The sequence below is a fragment of the Phodopus roborovskii genome, unplaced genomic scaffold (genome assembly GCF_943737965.1).
Source record: "Phodopus roborovskii unplaced genomic scaffold, PHOROB, whole genome shotgun sequence".
In the NCBI taxonomy this organism is placed as follows: domain Eukaryota; kingdom Metazoa; phylum Chordata; class Mammalia; order Rodentia; family Cricetidae; genus Phodopus; species Phodopus roborovskii.
Window position 1 is genome coordinate 105,881 of NW_026126528.1, and position 18,440 is coordinate 124,320.

General features: G+C 39.0%; 1 long non-coding RNA gene across 1 annotated transcript; it reads right to left on the reverse strand.

The window, feature by feature from the left end:
* Positions 1–9,651: 9,651 nt before the first annotated feature.
* LOC127232522 (uncharacterized) lies at positions 9,652–12,220 on the reverse strand. Its single transcript, XR_007835390.1, has 3 exons — positions 12,109–12,220; positions 11,116–11,215; positions 9,652–9,721 (listed from the first exon to the last, which is right to left on the reverse strand). It is a non-coding gene; the product is annotated as an uncharacterized LOC127232522 (long non-coding RNA).
* Between the last annotated feature and the right edge of the window lie 6,220 nt (positions 12,221–18,440).

An 18,440-nucleotide genomic window follows, 5' to 3' on the forward strand; every position in this document is an offset into this window, starting at 1 on the left:
AGTTTAAATATTTAATTTCTAAATGGGCATGACTTTCTGAGGCCTAAAGAATCTCATATGTATATGTATATATGTAATATATACGTACATAGGTATGTACGATGTTCATTTAATACCATTAGTCACTGGAGAAATTTGGATTACACCCTCAGTTCCTAACTAAGATTTATTTAATAGTGTATAAGTTGATACCACAAACTTTTAATATTAAAAATGCTGACATTTGCCAAAATAATGAGTGGGTATGGCATATATTTTTGTTATGTGTTTATATAATCAATTCATGACATATTAGAGAAAATTCATCCAATTAATAATACATGCATCCTCAGATTCACCAATTTTACTCCTGGTATGTGCCCATAAGTAGTCATACATATCTATGCTAATAGAATATGCAAAATTACTATAGCTGTCTCATATAAGGGCTATTTCCAGTGCCCCCAAAAGGCTAATACTCACCAAATAGTTTGCTCATGTAACAAGCAGAGGATGTAAATCAATAGGATTTCAGTTTGTACCTTTAAGCTAATGATTACAAGGACATGACTTGGGAAATAGAGTTATTTCATTAATGTGTTTTAAAATAGAGAAACATGCCAGGGAAGATGACGATGACTAAGTCAATAAAATTGTTTCGGGAGCCAGATTGTGGTGGCAAACAACTTTATTCACAATACTTAGGAGGCAATAGCAGGTATTTCTCTGTGAGTACCAGGCCAGCCTGGTCTGAAGATGTACTTCCAGAAGAATCTGTGCTACAAAGAGAGATCCTGTCTCTACACTAAATCTACAAAAAATCCAGCACAGTGGAAGAGGTATCTTATTCCAGAGCCAAGAAGGTAAAAACAAAAGGATCTTTGGGTTTCCCTGACTCACAAGGGAGAGTATAGTATAACTGCAAGAATGAGATTCAGGGAAAGACCTTGTCTCAAAGGCTAAGATGGAGTAGAACTGAGGCAGAAACATGGACAAGATTGAGAGAGGCAAGGGAGGGGGACCCTCTACAGATGGAGCCAGCACAATACCTATTTTTATAGTTGGTGTTATGTGGGGGAACATTCTAGTGTGCACTGGAGGAATGGGTGAATATATATACATACATACATATACATATACATATACATATACATACATATACATACATACATATATATATACATACATACATATATATATATCACTGGGAAGTGTTTTCCTGAGAGTATACCTTCTGTCAGTATTATACTAGCTCAGCAACTACAAATTTCCCTGTATAATTTTATGTGAGGGGCAGTTCAATCAAAAAGTAGAAACAAGAAATAGCATTTTAACAAAGAAGACAATATGCAAACAGGGGAAATTTAATTCACTGTGGTGCATGAAGAATGTAGGGACAGCAGCTAAAAAAGTAGTCCTGAAACATCAGCCCAGAATCAACTTCAGACTCAGAGCACCAGTAGCACAGACTGACAGCAACAAGTAATAAATGATACCTCATGAAACTGAGAAGCATCTGCAAAGAAAAATACATCTTCAACAAGATAATACAGTTTCCTATAGAATGGGAAAGATCTTCACCAACCCCACATCTGATAGAGTGCTAATCTCCAAATTATACAAAGAACTGAAGAAACTAGGCATCAAAACACCAAATAATCTAATTTTTAAAAATGGGTAGAGATATAAACAGAACAGTCTCACCAGAATAATCTCAGAAAGGCTGAGACCTAAAACACTGATGACAGCTTATGCTGGAGAAGATGAAAAGAAAGTGTAACAGTCCTCCATTGCTGGCAAGAATGCAAACTCTTACAACTGGTATGGAAATCAGTGTGGAGATTTCCCAGAAAGCTAGAGATCAACCTACCTCTAGATACTGCATTACCACTTTTGGGCATGATCCCAAAGGCGGCACATCCACATAAAAAGGACAACTACTCAACTATGCTCATAGCAACATTATTCATAATTGCCATACCCTGGAAACAACCTAGATGTTTGTCAATCGAATAAAGTATAAGAAAAGTGTGGTACATTTAACTGTGGACTACTTATCAATGTTAAGAAACAAAATTATCCAAAATTGGCAGGCAAGTGACCAAAACTAGAAAAAAATCATTTGTTTCCCCCCTCACTCATGAGAAGATACCAGACAAAAAGCAAATGATACACAGGCTACAATCCACAATCCCAGAGAAACTACAACCCTAATCTAGAAACAGATGGAAAGAGATGCATAAATCCACACCTAATTATTGTGCACAAATTGTGACTCCCAAAAAATCACCAAGAGAACTGATCTGATGCAAAAGCAAAGAGTTTTAATTAATTAATAAGTTAACTATATTAATTTGTGTCCTCTGTCCATCTGACACATTGGGTGGATTGAGAAGCAGCCAGAAGGATGATAGGGCAGGGGATTTTTTGGGGTAGACCAAGGGGAGTGTCTGGGGTCTGCAACAGTCTGAGGATTTGTGTGACTCCAGGCTTGGGCAACTTGTCCTGTGTTGATTGGCCAACTACCCCTGCAGAAATGGTTGCCATGTTTAGAGGCCTCCCCATGGAGTCTGCTATGCTCTGTACTTCACATACTATAAAGCACATTCAGACCTAGCCAGTTAACTTCAGATTGGTTCCTTGCCTCAGGGAGCGATGTGGCTTCCTAGTGACTGGAGCAAGGTTCAGCAAGGTCAGGCAATGTCAGAAGCTGGACAAAAGCTCAGTACATGCTGGTTAATCAGAGGCCTACACCTTGGTGGGTCTTCTGCAGCCTCCTCATGGCTGGGTGAGGCTCTGGTCACTTCAATATCATTGGGTCAAGCACCTGAGTACAATTGAATTGAGGGAAGAGAAATAATATGAACAAAGGAGTCAAGACTGAGAAGGGGAAACTCACAGAATCAGCTGATACAAGATAGTGAGTGATCACTGACTCTGGTCTGACAAAGGGGGAATCTGCTTAAGACCCAACTACACTCCCTTAACAAAGGTGGCAATGGTGTGAATGGGACACATATGAGGTTACTGGCTGTGGTTCCCAGATCCAATCTAATACACAAACAGACTTAGCGGAGCCCATTCTATGGAGAGATCAGTTGTTCAGATCGAGACCCAGGTGTATGGATGGTATGGAGGTGCCATTTTCATGCCTCAGTGAGATGAATTAGCAGGCTTACTAGGGGAGGTGTTACCCTCTGAGGAGCAGATGTGAATTGTGAGAGAGATGGGGGGGGAGGTAATGGCATTGGAATGTAAAAGATAAATAAAAAAATGTAAAAAGGTCATGCAGAGGTGCCACATGCCTTTAATCCCAGCACATGGAAGGGAGAGACTGGCAGAACTCTTGACTTAGAATCAAGCCTGGTATCCAAGTTCCACAAAGAAACCCCCTCTTTAAAAAAATACATATTGTTTAAAAAATTATCACTGGATGATATATCATAGTCTATTTAAATTGGAATTCAGTAGAGAAAAGGGAAATAGCAAAACTTAAGCAAGGCTGAGATTTTCAGCCGTGTTGGGAAACACACATACACACAAGAACATACATGGAAACATAAGATTACAAATGCAAACAAATATATACATATATATACATATATACATATATGCATAAACACATATAAGATTATACACACACAGACAGACACAAACATATAATATAGTACACACACACACACACACACACACACATATATGTATCTTCCAAGCAATGAGGAAGATGGAAGAACAAAGATGATGATGAGTATGAAGACATTTTAGTCTAAAACATTAGTAAAATAAAGGTAAAATGAAAACATAATTTACTCAGTCAGTTAATTAGGAAACAACCAGATTATGTTTGGCTCTTCTCAGATGACACCATAACAAATGCCTAGCTGTAAAGGTCAGGAGAAAAGAAAGTACAATAATGAGGTAAATGGGGACACTGACATCATCACTGTGATCAGTCTCATCCAGATATGGGTGGACATGTTGGAGATCTATGTCACTGGAGGGAGACTGTCTTGGATACTTTATTACTGAACAGTTCTATGTATCTCTTCCACTGACACCTCCACCCTAGCTGGTCCTCCAGTTTCCATTGGCTCCTTGGATCAAAATTCTCTGCACCACTGGTGCTCCTGGCCCCATCAGCTCTCTGCATCCATTGCTTCTTCATGGCTCGTCCTCCTGGCTCCATCTGCTACCAGTATGCATCTACTCTGCATGGCTGGGCCCTCCTCTCTCCAGCAACTCCAAGGAACCTGTACACGAGGTCAAGGAAAGACCTTCTGACTCCATCATCATCTGGTTCATGACCTTTATACACAGAACAGTATCCATGATGCCCTTCCTTCATTCCACCACTCCTGCCTCCCTACTCCCCTCTTCCTCCCTTTCCCACTTTCTGTAGCATGAAAAATAAAAGGACCAGAGACTGATATTGGGGTTACAATTCAATTGAAGATCAGAAAAGCAAAGCAGCTGAACACTACTTCTTTTCTACCTCAGAATGGAAGGCTATTCTGGCTCACACCAACCCTAAGACTATTTATAACTTATCCACAGTGTGGCTAGAGAATATGGAGACTTCAGGGTCTTCCTATCCTCATTGTGGCTGGAGAATAAATCCATGATAGTCTACTAAAGACCCTACTTCTATCCTTTATACCACTCTAGTGCTGGGTTTAAAGGCATATGATTCTTGGTGCTGAGATTGTCTTTGTGTCAATTGTTCCTCTTTAGGACTGGATCAAGCTTGTATAGATCTTGGTAGCCTTGGATTCACAGAAACCCATCTATCTCTTAATCTTGAGTCCTGGGATTGAAGATCTGTGCCTGACTTCTATGGCTTGTGACTTAGCTTTCTGAATACTCTGGCAAACTTTAATAAATCTAAATAAAGTATCAGCCCATCTTATTTTATTCTCTTATTGTGTGACCGTGTCAGAGATTATATAATGAATTTTAGATATTACTGTCACTGCCCACTGTCATACTTCTCCCCCTCTTGCTGAAACCACCATTCCTTTCCACTTTCATGTCTTCTGTAATATAATAATGCTGAGTCTAATTGTAGTTTCTTGCCTAAGTATCCAGTATGACATTTCCTGAGAAAAGAGCATTTATGTCAGGAACTGCACCACTAAAGAAAATGCTAACCATTTCTGAACAATCACTAAGTGACTACTGTCCCTCAGGTTGGGTCCCATATCATCCATGAGGAACATTGACAAGAAAAGTTCTGTGCAGGTCTTGTGCAGGTCACATTTGCTCTGTCATTTCTAAAAATGTTTGCTATTGCTGTTACCCTTGTCTACAGTCTCAGCTCTTACACACGTCCTAACCTTCTTCCAAAATGGTTTCTGAATCTCAATGGTTTGTGATACCAAATCATTCAAGGTCCAATTCTCTCCCACCACTAAATTTTGGCATTTTTGTGAGTAATTGGCTTGTACATCAATCACCATTCACTGGTTTCCTCTTGTACTATCCATATACTGTGATCCAAATGAATTTCACTTCTTCTCCAGCTGCTTCGATTATGGGATTTGTGACAACAGTGAGAAAATAAGTATCACACTTACTTTCCCTTTAAAATGTGCAGAACCAAAGTCAAGCTGTCAAAGGTGGGCCTGGAAGGTAGAAATAAATCCTGTTGAATCATGGAATACATGACTGCTTCTTCTTGCCAGTATTTGAGGACACTGTCATCCATACTTTCCAGTGTTCAGAAGAGTGATTTTATGAAAAATTGATGTATTTATCCTAAAAGTCTCTTTAGAACAAACACACAGTGATTGAATTGAATAGAAGCGCTGTTTTGTCTATATATCTTATGTAGCACTTAACACTTCCTGGTCTCAGATGTCTAGGTACAACTACTAGAAAATGGTTTTTGACTTGAGAAGAAAATGCTTAATAACATGAGATAAATAGATAATCTATGAATCAGATTCCTTCCTTACTTCTTTCCTTCTTTCCATTTTTTTCCTTGAAAATTTCTAACTTTCTTTATGAGACAGAACTTCAGAATTGTGAAGTGGTTGAGGACAGTAAGCTGTGAACTCAGTCTCAACACTGTAGAAGTTTACACAAAATTAAGAAGTGGGTAAATTTGACTTTAATGCCTCTGATTTTCTCTACTTCACTAATACATGTCTCACTAACATCCATATACCTCATTCTATGTTCAGATAATATATATTATTATTATAGCATAGCATGTATCCTTGTACCCCACAATCATCATAGAGTTTGGCTCCTGTAGCTGACTGCTGGTGGCTACATCATATCAAAAACAAATCTGAGTTCTCCAACCCCATTCTCTAAACATTTACATTTTGTAAATTTTGTGGTTGTGGAAAGTATGACTTAGGAAGTTTGGTTTTTAATGTTTTCACTGCAGTGTTATGAAAATTTTTCTGCTGGCATAGTCATAGATATCTGTAATCCCACATAAATCAAGAGGGGGAAATAAACACATCAGAATTTTGAGGCAAATCTGGGTTTCATGATGAGACTAGAAGTCACCTAAAACAAATAAAAATCTTTCTACAGACAAGAACACCACAGGTATTTCTAATAATTTACCATTTTTCTGACAAATTTTCTAATAAATATAGATTCTTACAAATATTAGTTAAGTACTTCTCCTACTGAGTCACATAAACCTCTATGTCTTTTATCCTACACGATGCTAAATATACAGTATGATATAGGCTGAGAAGATCACAGTGAATGTCCTATTTCCAAAATATGATACATATAAGATTCCAAAGAAATATATTAGAAACATAATTTGGCAAAGCTAAAGTACCATCAGGGAAAACATCAACTTATAATGCAAGTCCCAAAAATTACATTTCTAAAATGATACCTATATATTCAGGTATGTTGTGTATTAGCATATTTTGACTGATAAAGAATCCAGAAGCTTCAAATTACCATAGAAGATACTCTTGATAATCATTACTTTTTATGAAAATAAATTATGTATAGGAGCTTCACATAAAACATAAATTCAAGAATGAACTATGCAATCTGTCTTAATGACCACTTGAGATATAGGTACATAGCCTAAGTAAGAATCTTTCCAGAATAATCTATTTTATGTGTACTGATCTGTGGGCCCATAATGCCAGCTTCTAGAGAAAGTCACATTCAATTGGCAATCATCCTACAAATCTTATGTAAAGAATTAAATAAAACAAACATCATACTTGTAGCATAAAAGTGATTGATTCATGAGTTGAATGCTTATTATCCTACAAATTGGGTTAGTATTATTACATATGCAGTAAAAATTTGGAAAAGTAGATTATCAGAACATTACTTGAACTAATGTAAAGTTGAGAGTGCACCAGGTTGCAGAGAAAAATGAGCATGAACAGATCTGATGGAGACACAGTCTGAAGTTAATCATGTGTCGCACATCCATTGCTCAGTCCACAGGACATCTGCTTTCTGCTCACAGTCTCTCACAAGGAATGCTATAATGTTTTTGTCTACCCAGAAGTTCAGAACTGTGAAACAATGAGTACAGAAGACAAAAATGTATGAAGATATGGGTCTTGCAGACACTAAAGACTGACTATAGTAAATTATATGATGTTCTGTTATAACACCTACTCACCCAGATGTTATGCCATACTTACATAGGAAGACACAGCTGCACAGAGCATAACTAAACCTGCTGAACTTGTAGTAACTAATTCTGAGAGTGAGCTCTATTGCTTAGCAATCGTGAAAGTATCATTCTTCACTTATGCCTATTAGTTAATTTGTAATTAATTTGTGCCTACTAATTTATATTGTTTGAAGATCTACAAATACCACATAGTTAATTACAAGCTGTGTCAACTGCTATTATCAACAACTAACACTTTTGCTTTCTCCATTACCTGGTCTCCTCGGTACTGGATATGCAATCAGTCTTTCTAACCTACACATGCATAAAAATTCAAACAAGCAGGAGTTTAGAGTTGGACCACAAGTACCTTGACAATTATCTTCTCATTAGAAGAAATCATACATTCATTAAGTACTGTTATTCCCTTAGTAATTTATTAATTTACTAATACTAATTGAATGATCTTCAATGATACAAATTGTTTTGGAAGAAGAAATACACCTTAAACAGATTAAGTTATGGAATCTTAATTGTTATATCATTTCCCAATAATAGACTAATTTCAATTCAAATGAAAGGAAAATAAAATGTAAACAGTTTTATATGCATAATGCAAGCAAGCCAAATAGAACAATTTGTAAGTACGATGAATAGGAAGACAACTGGTCTAATATGTGACGACTGTAGATTTAGAAAGCTCTTCCTAATATATAAATATAAAATGAAAATAGAATTTACTAAAGTTTTCATAGACTATATGACTAATTTAAAAGAAAACAATTAAGATGTCATCTGAGGGCATAATTACTAAGTATAAATAACCTAACTATATATTTACTGTAAGATTTCATGTAGAGAAATGATGTATTGCTGAATATTTGCACAGAAAATCAAAACTGGTCCAGAAGATTGTATATCTGGGTAATGGGAATAAATTTTGCTTCGCTATCAGGGACATTTGTAGTAAGGATGGACATAAGAATAAAATGTTTACCAGGAAGGTTGTCATCTTGAAAAGGTTTCCTGTGGTACTCAAGGTAAGGAGGGGCCACCAGTCATGTTGAAATCCTTTCTAACATTGTGTTTCTACAATGCAATAAAAGGAATCTTTATTAAATTTGAAATCCCATCATGTTCTAAGATGTACTATTATACTTTGTTGACATAAAATATGTAAACATTGTTTTATTCATTTTTACAGTATATATGATCTCTAAATGATTCCTAATCTCAAATTATTTTTAAGAACTTGCATTTTGTACTCTTTGTTCTCAATTCATACACATCCCTCTTTTATGTTAAATATTCCATACAGTCTGTTTTAGTCAGGAAATGTTGTTAGTCAAAGGGTTTCTAGCATCAGGTGTCATTACAAAAACAAGAGGCTGAAACAAAAAAACAGAAAATTACATTCACAATCTAGAATTGTAATTCTAGTAGAATGCAATATTAGATCAATTTTTCTCTACTTATTCAAAAGAGCTATGATCTTTCACCTCAAAATTCAGCCATGAATATAGCAAATGTCATAAATTAAAACATATTGCAGATTATGTTTCCTTTGCGATACCTGTGATTGAGCTGATGGCTTTGTCCATATTGCCTTATCACATTTCTCACTTTGTGCATTATTGACGAAAGATATTACTGACAAGTCAAAAATATAGCCACCTCACCTTGAAATCAAATAAATTTCTATGATCTCACATCTAGACTCAGGGTTTGTACTCAAGAGGTCTTGACTTTATGTATCACATTCTTCTGTGTTTTATTGACGCTTTTCCTAATTGCTAAAACAGAAATGTAGAACTAAGTTCATCTGGGCTCTGTGAATGAACACAGTGTGCCATAAATACATACTATACCATTGATATCCTTAACACAGATGTAACATACATAACACAGGTTAACATACATACACAGATACACACCACCATACATTCAGTCACATATATACAAAATACACACACACACACAGACACACACCCACACATACACACACACACACACACACACACACACACACACACACACAGGCTCCCACTGAGGTGGGTCTGTGGGATATACTCATCGCAAATCCGTGATTGTCACCCTGCTGTTTTGGATGGTGACATGACGGCAGTCCTGCAATTGGAAAAGGGAAATATTGTTAGGGAATGGAAATCAGTTTTGAAACAACTTGTACATTTTATTTATACCAAAAGAGGGCCTTGTGCGACATAGGCTAGCACACATAGCCTAGCTAAGCCAGAAGGATCCCTGACATTATTCTACTGCTTCGAGGTTCCCAGTGCTGGATTATAGGCAAACATAAGCACAACTGTTTTCATCAGTGCTGGGAAAGGATTTGAGATACTAATTCTTAAAATTGGAACACTATCACAACTGAGCCACATCCCGAGCAGTAAGTTTTGATTGAAGAATTTCATTGCAGCCAGATAGTTCTCAGCCAAGTGGTGAAATCTTGATGTCATTAGAAGTAATGTCAAAAGTTCTGGTCCCCAACACTCCCACCTAGTTCTCCTCATGCCTCATGTTTAGAGTCAATCATCTCTGTGTATCTCAGGATCTTTTCCATCTATTTTCCAGAGTCACATAGCAAATAGGTTTTTGTTGTTGTTGTTTTTGTTATTGTGTTTGTTGTTAGAGATGTGTAAGTGCAGTGCACCATTGGAGTCATAATGTACATCAGATGGCAAAGGTGATCCAATAGACCTTGAGGGGAGTCATTACATTAATCAGATTGTAAGGGTGACATTACTGACATTTCAGGGATGGTCACTCTGGGTCTACAACATGATAGGTAATCATCAGTCTAAAAGTCTTATTATGTAACATCAATTAGCCTCAAAATGATGATCTACTGCAACTGCCCAAGAGCTTATGTTATGGGTGTTTTTCACCATGGAAGGGGTTATTACAATTGGCAACTTGAGAACTCCCGTTCTAGATAATTCGTTTTTAAAATGAGCAATATCTTTTAATATCTCAGAAACAACATTACTGTACTCCAAAATGGAGCTAGGTAATTTTGAACAGTTCTGGTAGAAAGTATCTGGCTACAAAAAACTGATCACCCTGGTATGAACCATGACTCTGCAAACGTCTTTTACCACACAGGCACTAAACTCTCATGTGAAAATCCACAGAGACAACAAATTAAAATAAAAATAGGTTCTATTTTTAAAAGGCTACACAATGAAAGTACAGGTATAAATATAATGAAATATAAAATTATATATCTTTTTAAAAGAAGAGCTGAAATGTACACAAGTGTTATTTTCCCTTTAGGATCAGAGTGTGATCCAAATTCTATACAAATGCATATACATATTAATTATGATACATGTAATCACACACAGAATGCTCTACCTCTTGGACTTAGCATTCTGATTCCAGGATTTCAAGCTTCCTTGAATCTCTGTGGTTGTATCCCTGGCTCTTATAAATTTTGTGGGACAGGGTTTGGATATTCTCACAATGTTATTATGTTTCTTCTCCTGTATACAGATACCTACACAGAAAAGAGCTGAGTCCTGATTATGGGGATGGAAGCCCCTCCTGGGGCAGCTTGATATTTCTTTTAATCCAAAAGTTGTCAGTGTGAAAATTCCTGTTCTGAAAAGAGAAAGGCAGACTCACAGTCAAACAGAAATCCCCACAACACCATTTGTCTCTCTCTCCTCTCCCTCTTTCCATCTTTCTTCTCTCCCCTTCCCCTTTCTTTCCTCCCTCTCTCTCCTCTCCTCTATGTCCTCTCTTCTTCTCTTTCATACCTACACTTATTCCCCTGCTCTCCTGCTCTCTCTGCTCTGACCTGCACAAATCTTCCTCCCGCACAGATGATGTGTATGTCTTCCTACTATTCCTAGTAAACACTATCATTGAAGTTCTGTTAGACTATGTCTTCTTTGTCATAGTCCTAATTGTCCCTCCCTCCCTTTCTTCCTCTCTTTTCTCTCCTTCTCATTCCTCTCCTTACGTGTATCTCTCTCTATGGTTTTCTCTCTTGATCCCTTTCTTGTAGTTTGACTTAATAATAAAATTCTCAACAGTAGAATTGAGCACAAGAAGAATCAATCCAGTTCGGGCCAATCACTGTCAGGAATAAATGGGGTAGCGCTCAAACCTATGACCACTAATTCCTGTGGGACATTATCCAGGGTACAAAATTCTTTCAAAGAAACAGGGTGATTCATTGCTTTCCCAACACTAGCTCTGCTGAGGAATTCAGACTAAGGTGACATTGAGAATGACACTTTAGGCAGTTTCTTGTGTGGAATATCTTCAACCTCTGACACTTGAGATCACTTCTTTGTGCTTTGTCTTAGAAAACGAACAGTGGTATCAGCACATCTGTTAAGAGCAGCTGGTGTTAGAATGTTCACCTTAAAAGGGGGCTTCTATAGCACTCAGTTAAGACTTTCTGGATATTACTTAGTTTTTACAGTGTTCTGAGCCATAGAGGATTTTGCTCTTGTACCGTCTAGGCTTAAATTATATATACTCACTGTTTATATTTGGGTGCGCACACCACTGCAATTGATTCTGGCAGCATCTTCTGGTAGCAAAAATGTGTGTGTACATCCACACTAACAAAAAGGCAGTCTGGGTTGGATGGGTCTATGGAGACAAAAGAATTCAAGAAATCACAGTAAGCCCAATGACATACCCAACACAGCAGCCCCCCATGAATTTTCAACCACTGCCTCCCACAATGACTCGCCAAATCATGCTGGGACACATCTGTGGTCTGCTAGGTGGAGAAGGAAGAGGAAATGACCTCACTTATCAACCTAATCTATAAGGTCATTAGAAGCTGAGCTTTAAAAAATTACTTGAGGCTGTTCCCTCACTGAGGACTAGACTTTTATTCATCCATATTTACTTATACCTGATGTCTAAACAATAACCATTCCAGTTTGTCCTTTAGCTTCTAACCTACATCTGCTTCCTCCTGCCAACAATAGAATCTATTCCATCTTTACCAAGAGTTCCCAAACTATTTAGAACTTCAGTTCAACAGACTCTGTGAGTCTTCAGTTCCCTGCTATTAAGAGCTGTGGGATATCTTCCTATGTGAAGAGAAGCCACATCTGGTCGTATTTTGTGTTACTCCTACCTAGTACTGTTGCATTAACTTATGCCTCTTCCCTCCCTTCCTTCATAGCCTGCCAGGTTTAAGCACACCCCAGGCAACTGCATGCCACAAAGGGGATGAACATTGCAGATGTTAAGGCAAGCAAGCCAGATGTAAAAACCAAATATCTAACCTCTACATTTCAAGACACAAGCAGTACTGAAATGCTGATGTCATGGAGGAAGGCACACTTAGTAGATGAATACTAATGAAATGAGAAAGAGATAGTTAGAACAAGAAGGAGATCAGTCTCAGAAGAGAGAAGTTGTAAAGCTTGACAAGGCCCTTGGAAGGTTCCTGTTTCCTTCTCTAAGATATTATTCACATGGATGTTTCATCAAGAAGTCATTAATTACACTGCAAATGTATGCATACTTACAAATTAGCTATATTTTAAAATAGAAAACATTTGGAAAAAGAAAGGAAGTAAAAACTGGTAAAACCAACAAAACAAGCCATTGCCCGATTCATGTACATTTGAAGATTCTGTTAAACTAGTTCTGCACAGAGTGGCCTCATGACTCTCCCTTCCTATGGGATCTACAGCTTAGATGAAGACTCAACATGACAGTCCTGTAAGACTCCCACATAGCAATAAACTCAACCCAATTTTTTCAAGCCTCTTTCTTTCTGGTTATTACTTTTTGGTGCCAAAGTCATCATCCAGAAGTCTTACCTCCTGAATGACAGGATGTCAGTATTCTGCCTGTATACTGTATTTCTATGGATTAGTTAAACCTTTTAGTCTCTGGCACCATGGCCTGCTTAAATTTCAGAAGCCAAACTCATCAATGAACCCCAGCTCCAGCATGAGAACTGAATCCCCTTGCAGATGGAGATTGTCCCTAGGTCACATCCTGAATTCTCTCTCTTACTGTCCCTGGTCTGTGGCTTCTGGGAAACCCATGACCAGTTCTCCTGCAGCCTTTTGTTATGGAATAACCCACTGTGCTCAAGCAGTCCCCATTAGGTCTTATTATCCCTCAGAAAGTCACTTCTCCTGCTGTCACACCCACCATTTACCAGGTATTCTGAATCTCAGCAAACAAAAGCCTCCAGGGGATTATCTCCTGTCTTCACCTGGCTTCACAGAACCTACTTCCATCTGCCATGGTGTATTATTGTAAGGCAAATAAGGAAATTTGGATGCAACTTTGCATGAAGAAGCTCTTTGGGTGTACAAAACCAAGTACTTCTTCATAAAGGCAAAAAGATATCAACAGAGGGAACCTCTTGACTGAGTGAAATACTTCCATACAGCATTTAGGGTGATGGTGTCCACACCATGTTTTCTTACCTCCTAGGGAGTCTACAATGCACAACACATTAACCAAGAAGTGGAACAATGAAGAACTACACTGAGGAAGAGGTAAATTAGTAAAGGTGAAAATGCACCAAGGAATGTGCCTTTTGACTAAACACTAGAACACCAGTGACTGTGGGTGCTCACAGATGGATGAAATTGGTCTTGATTGTGCAGACACAGATCTGGGCTCACCACCTGTGAAATCAATTTGCTTACATGAATCCAACCTAACGTCAGAAGGCCCAGTTCCTCTTGTATGAAATATATTTCCTCCTCATTCTCCGCATAACAATAATTAGGGCCTGCTGTCTGCACAGGAATAATTATGTGGGTCACATGGTATTCTTCTTTGACCTGCCACAAGAAAACAACTTGTTACAGTTACTGTCAATCCAACTTTCCATAAATAAATGAAGCCCTCACCCCAGTGAATGACCCTCATCCTTTACCTCACCCCCAGTGTTTCCCCACCTTGACTGCTCCAGTGCTTTCCTGGGAAACAGAAAAATGTAGGGGTAATGAGATGAACATGAGATGTCTCCAATAGCATATCCTAGGTTAGGGTTTTGTTTGCAGCAGGCATTAGGTCTGCTCACAGGTCTTGAAGTGTTTAGTTTCTATTCTAAGCCTTAGCACAAAGTAGGTAATCACCAGGACACAGAAACTCATCAAATTCAAGTTAGCTAATGTCATTTCACACATGGTTCCTTCTGTTGAGGGATATGTATGGATACAGCCCCTAGATATATTCTCTGGGAGTCAAGGGCAGCCAAAGGGGAATAAGATACAGCCTCAGATCAAGAAGGGGTTTTCCTATATTTACCATGGTACCACATAATACACCGCATGTCTCTATGCCTTTCCTGGTGTTCTTCCGTGCACAGCGCAGAAACTGATCACAAAGGTCCTTTGGAAGGACTACAGGGCGGGAGGCCTTTGGAGTTCTGACCTGCAAAGGAAAAGAGAGAGAAGTCTGAGGTTACAGGACCTGGTGTCCATGAGTGGAGCTCAGCCTGGTGGCCTGGAGGAAAAATCTCAAAGATATTGGATATCACTTCAGGAGCCCCCTGCCTATAATACAACCACAATCCAGGTGAGAACTTTCTTCTCCAAAGCTCTTTCCCTAAAATTAGCTGAGGCCACATACTCTAACCTGGTTGTTTCTACAGTCCAAAAGGAACAGAATAGCTTACTTCTGCTCCGATGTTATGTTATGCAGATGTGTAGATTGCTGAGTGTACAGGCTTTAGGCTCTCTAAGACTGACTCTCTAAGATCATCTGTAAATATGCTGATTGTTGAATACACAGGGCCACAGCTGGGGCACTCTGACTCTCACCAATGTGTAATTAAGAAGGGAATTGCAATTTTGCTTGAGGTTGTCATTCAAGGAGAGATTTGACTCATGCCAGTGCAGACAAGAATCAACCAATACTTTAGAAATATGTAAAATTCCAGCCCAGTAGTTGCATATTTGGATTTTAAGCATTTCCTAGGTGAGGGGCCAGGATTTCAAGTTAAGGCCTATTTAGGCTGTAAAGCCAGATGATACAAATAAAAATAAAAGTAATAATGTATTTAGATGGCATATTTGAGAACTTTTTTCTTCAATATTCGTGATTTCTCCTTTGAAATCCTTCATATATGAACCATGTGTTTGTACATGTCTATGATATGTGTGTATTTTTCAGAATGTGCATGTTCATGTGTGGGCAAAGATGTGCAGGTGTGACAGCACATCTGCAGATGTGAGCAGACTGCCTGGAGTGCAGGCCTTCCCTGGCACTGTTAGTCTAAAAGAATCTCTCTGTGCTCTGTGTCTTCCCTGCTATCTGTGCTGTGAAAAACAGGTCTTCTCTGTCTCCTGTCTCATGTAACCTGAAGAGATCTTAGAATAGGGAGGTGGCCACCCACAGCCAATTGTCAGGTGATTTCTGGAGATTCGACCCTAGGTTTGAGGCTGTCACAGCTAGCACTTCAATCAGTGTCATTATCTCCCTGACCTACTAGGAGAATCCTACAGAGGTCTACCTGATGCTGAAAATTCAATCACATACAACCAAAATAGTCTTTTCGGAATTACCAATGCACAGCAAAGTCCTCACGATGAGCAATAATTCAGGAGTATTTTAATGTGCTTCCCTCTATTCTCTCCAGAGCTCTGAAAAGATGAGGATCTGAATATCATGAGTTTTGAAGAAACTGAACTGGCTTAAACTAAGTTAAAGGCTTTTTTATGGGAAGTCAGATGGCAGGAAAGAAAGAGAAAATACTAGTCACTCGAGGTTCTATTACCACAGCAAGGGGATCCAGGAAAGACAAAGACTGGGGGAAATTGCATGGGGGATGAAGCTTTCTCTGCGCTGCTTAGTGCTCCCAACTTCAGACACCTCTTCAAAAGCACAGCACTACTAGACTGGTGAGGTGCACTCGAAAATGTGTGTGGCTGACCCTGATGCAATAGGCTCTATTTAAACATAAGTCTTTAAAATCATGAGGTCTAGAGAACTACAAGACTGCTGCCAACTAACAATTTGAGCTTCCGTGGAAAGGCTACCACAAAAGCCCTTCCCGAAATGCCCAGAGTGAGATCAACAACTAACTTATCCATGGAGATGTCAACTAGTGCCTGTTGGAAAGAGGAGCAAACACCCATACATAAACACTGAGGGAAGTAGAACTCAGATGCAGATGGAGAGGACAACACCAGGAGGCAGAAACACATAGAGACAGCTTACAAGAACAAGGAGGAGCTAATGGGCCACCAGACTGATAGCTGGGAAGCCAGCATGGAAATGACTCAGGCCCCCTGAATATGGGTCTCAGCCAGAAGGACTGAGCAGTCTAAGGGACCTCAGACAGTGAAACCAGGATGTATCCCTGGTGCACAAAAGGACTTTGGGAACACATCCCCCATGGAGGGATAACTGCCTTAATCTAGAGACAGGAGCGAAGCCCTAGTCCCTACTTCACATGACCCCAACTGGATGGCATTCCCCTACATATGGAATTTGGGTTGGGGATGGGAGGGGAGGGTGGTTAGAGTGCATATGAGAGGGCAGAGAGGGTAAAAGAGAGTGAATAAGGGGGGGGGGAGGGAGGGAGAAAGAACTGGGATCGACATGTAAAATAATAAATTAAATTAAAAATAAAATAAAATAAAAACATGAACCTGTGGTGACTTACCTGGGCTTTCCACCACCTTCACCTCTCCACCCTGTGTGTCTGATGATGGGCCCTTTTCATATCTTTGATGGATTCTTGTGGACTGCATGGCACTGATGTTGTAATAACAGTGCATTCTTCAGAAGACACTTTAGCACTTTTAAGTGCCAAGTCCTCTCTGCTCCTGTCTTCCTCAACTCCATCCACCAGCCTGTCTAGAAGAGCACTCCATTTGGCAAAGTCTGCGGAGTGTTTGATGGTATCTCTTACTTCATGCCAAAAGGTCTTATTTTCTGCCTCTTCTTCTTCACTTTTTTTCTATAGAAAGAAAAATGGGATTAGTCTAATATTTCAAAAGTCAGAAGAAAAAGACCTGCCAACAAAGAGATGAACAAAGGAAGTTGTGTTGAGGTATGACAAATCACCACAGCATCTATGATCCCCTCCATAACCTTGGTCCTATGAAAAACAACCAACACCCCTTTACTCAGATACTGTAAGGCTTTCTTAAGGGACAGTTTGGTCTCAATGTTCTCAAAACCATAATACACTTGGGGTGTATGTATCTGTGACTATGAATATGCATGAGTATATGGGTGTAAATAGGTGCATGTGTGTGTGCATGTGTGTGTTGTCTTCATAGGTATGAGTGCATATGTTTGCAAGAATGTGTAGATCCTGTTCCTTGGATCACAACCTCCGCTGACAGTAAAACAGAGTCCCAGGTCACAGGCCGATTAAGTGATACAAAAACATCCTGTCTTCATGCTCACACACTGACCTTATCTGCCAGGTATTCTGAGTACTCCTCGCTATATTGCTGCAGGAGTTGTCTCTTTAGGGCCTCAACTATGTCAAAGACCCTATGTATTGTCTGCAAAACAAAACAGAAAGGGAGAATTAGAACTGACCCAATGTCAGCAAAGGGGGAAAGAAAACAAATGGGAAGGGACTTATGAATATTTTTTAATTTAATATTTTTTCTTATTTTATATATCTAATCCAGTTCCATCTCACTCCTATCATCCTATTCCCCACACAGACCCCTACCCATCCCATCCCCCTTCCACTCCCCAGAGAGGGTGAGGCCTTCCATGAGGAATCATCAAAGACTGTTAAATCAATTGTGATAGGGTTTAGGCTCCCCACCACCCCGTGTCTCCATGCTAAAGAAGTATCATACCATGGAGAATGGGCTCTAAAAGTCCCTTCCTGTACTGGGGATACTATCCA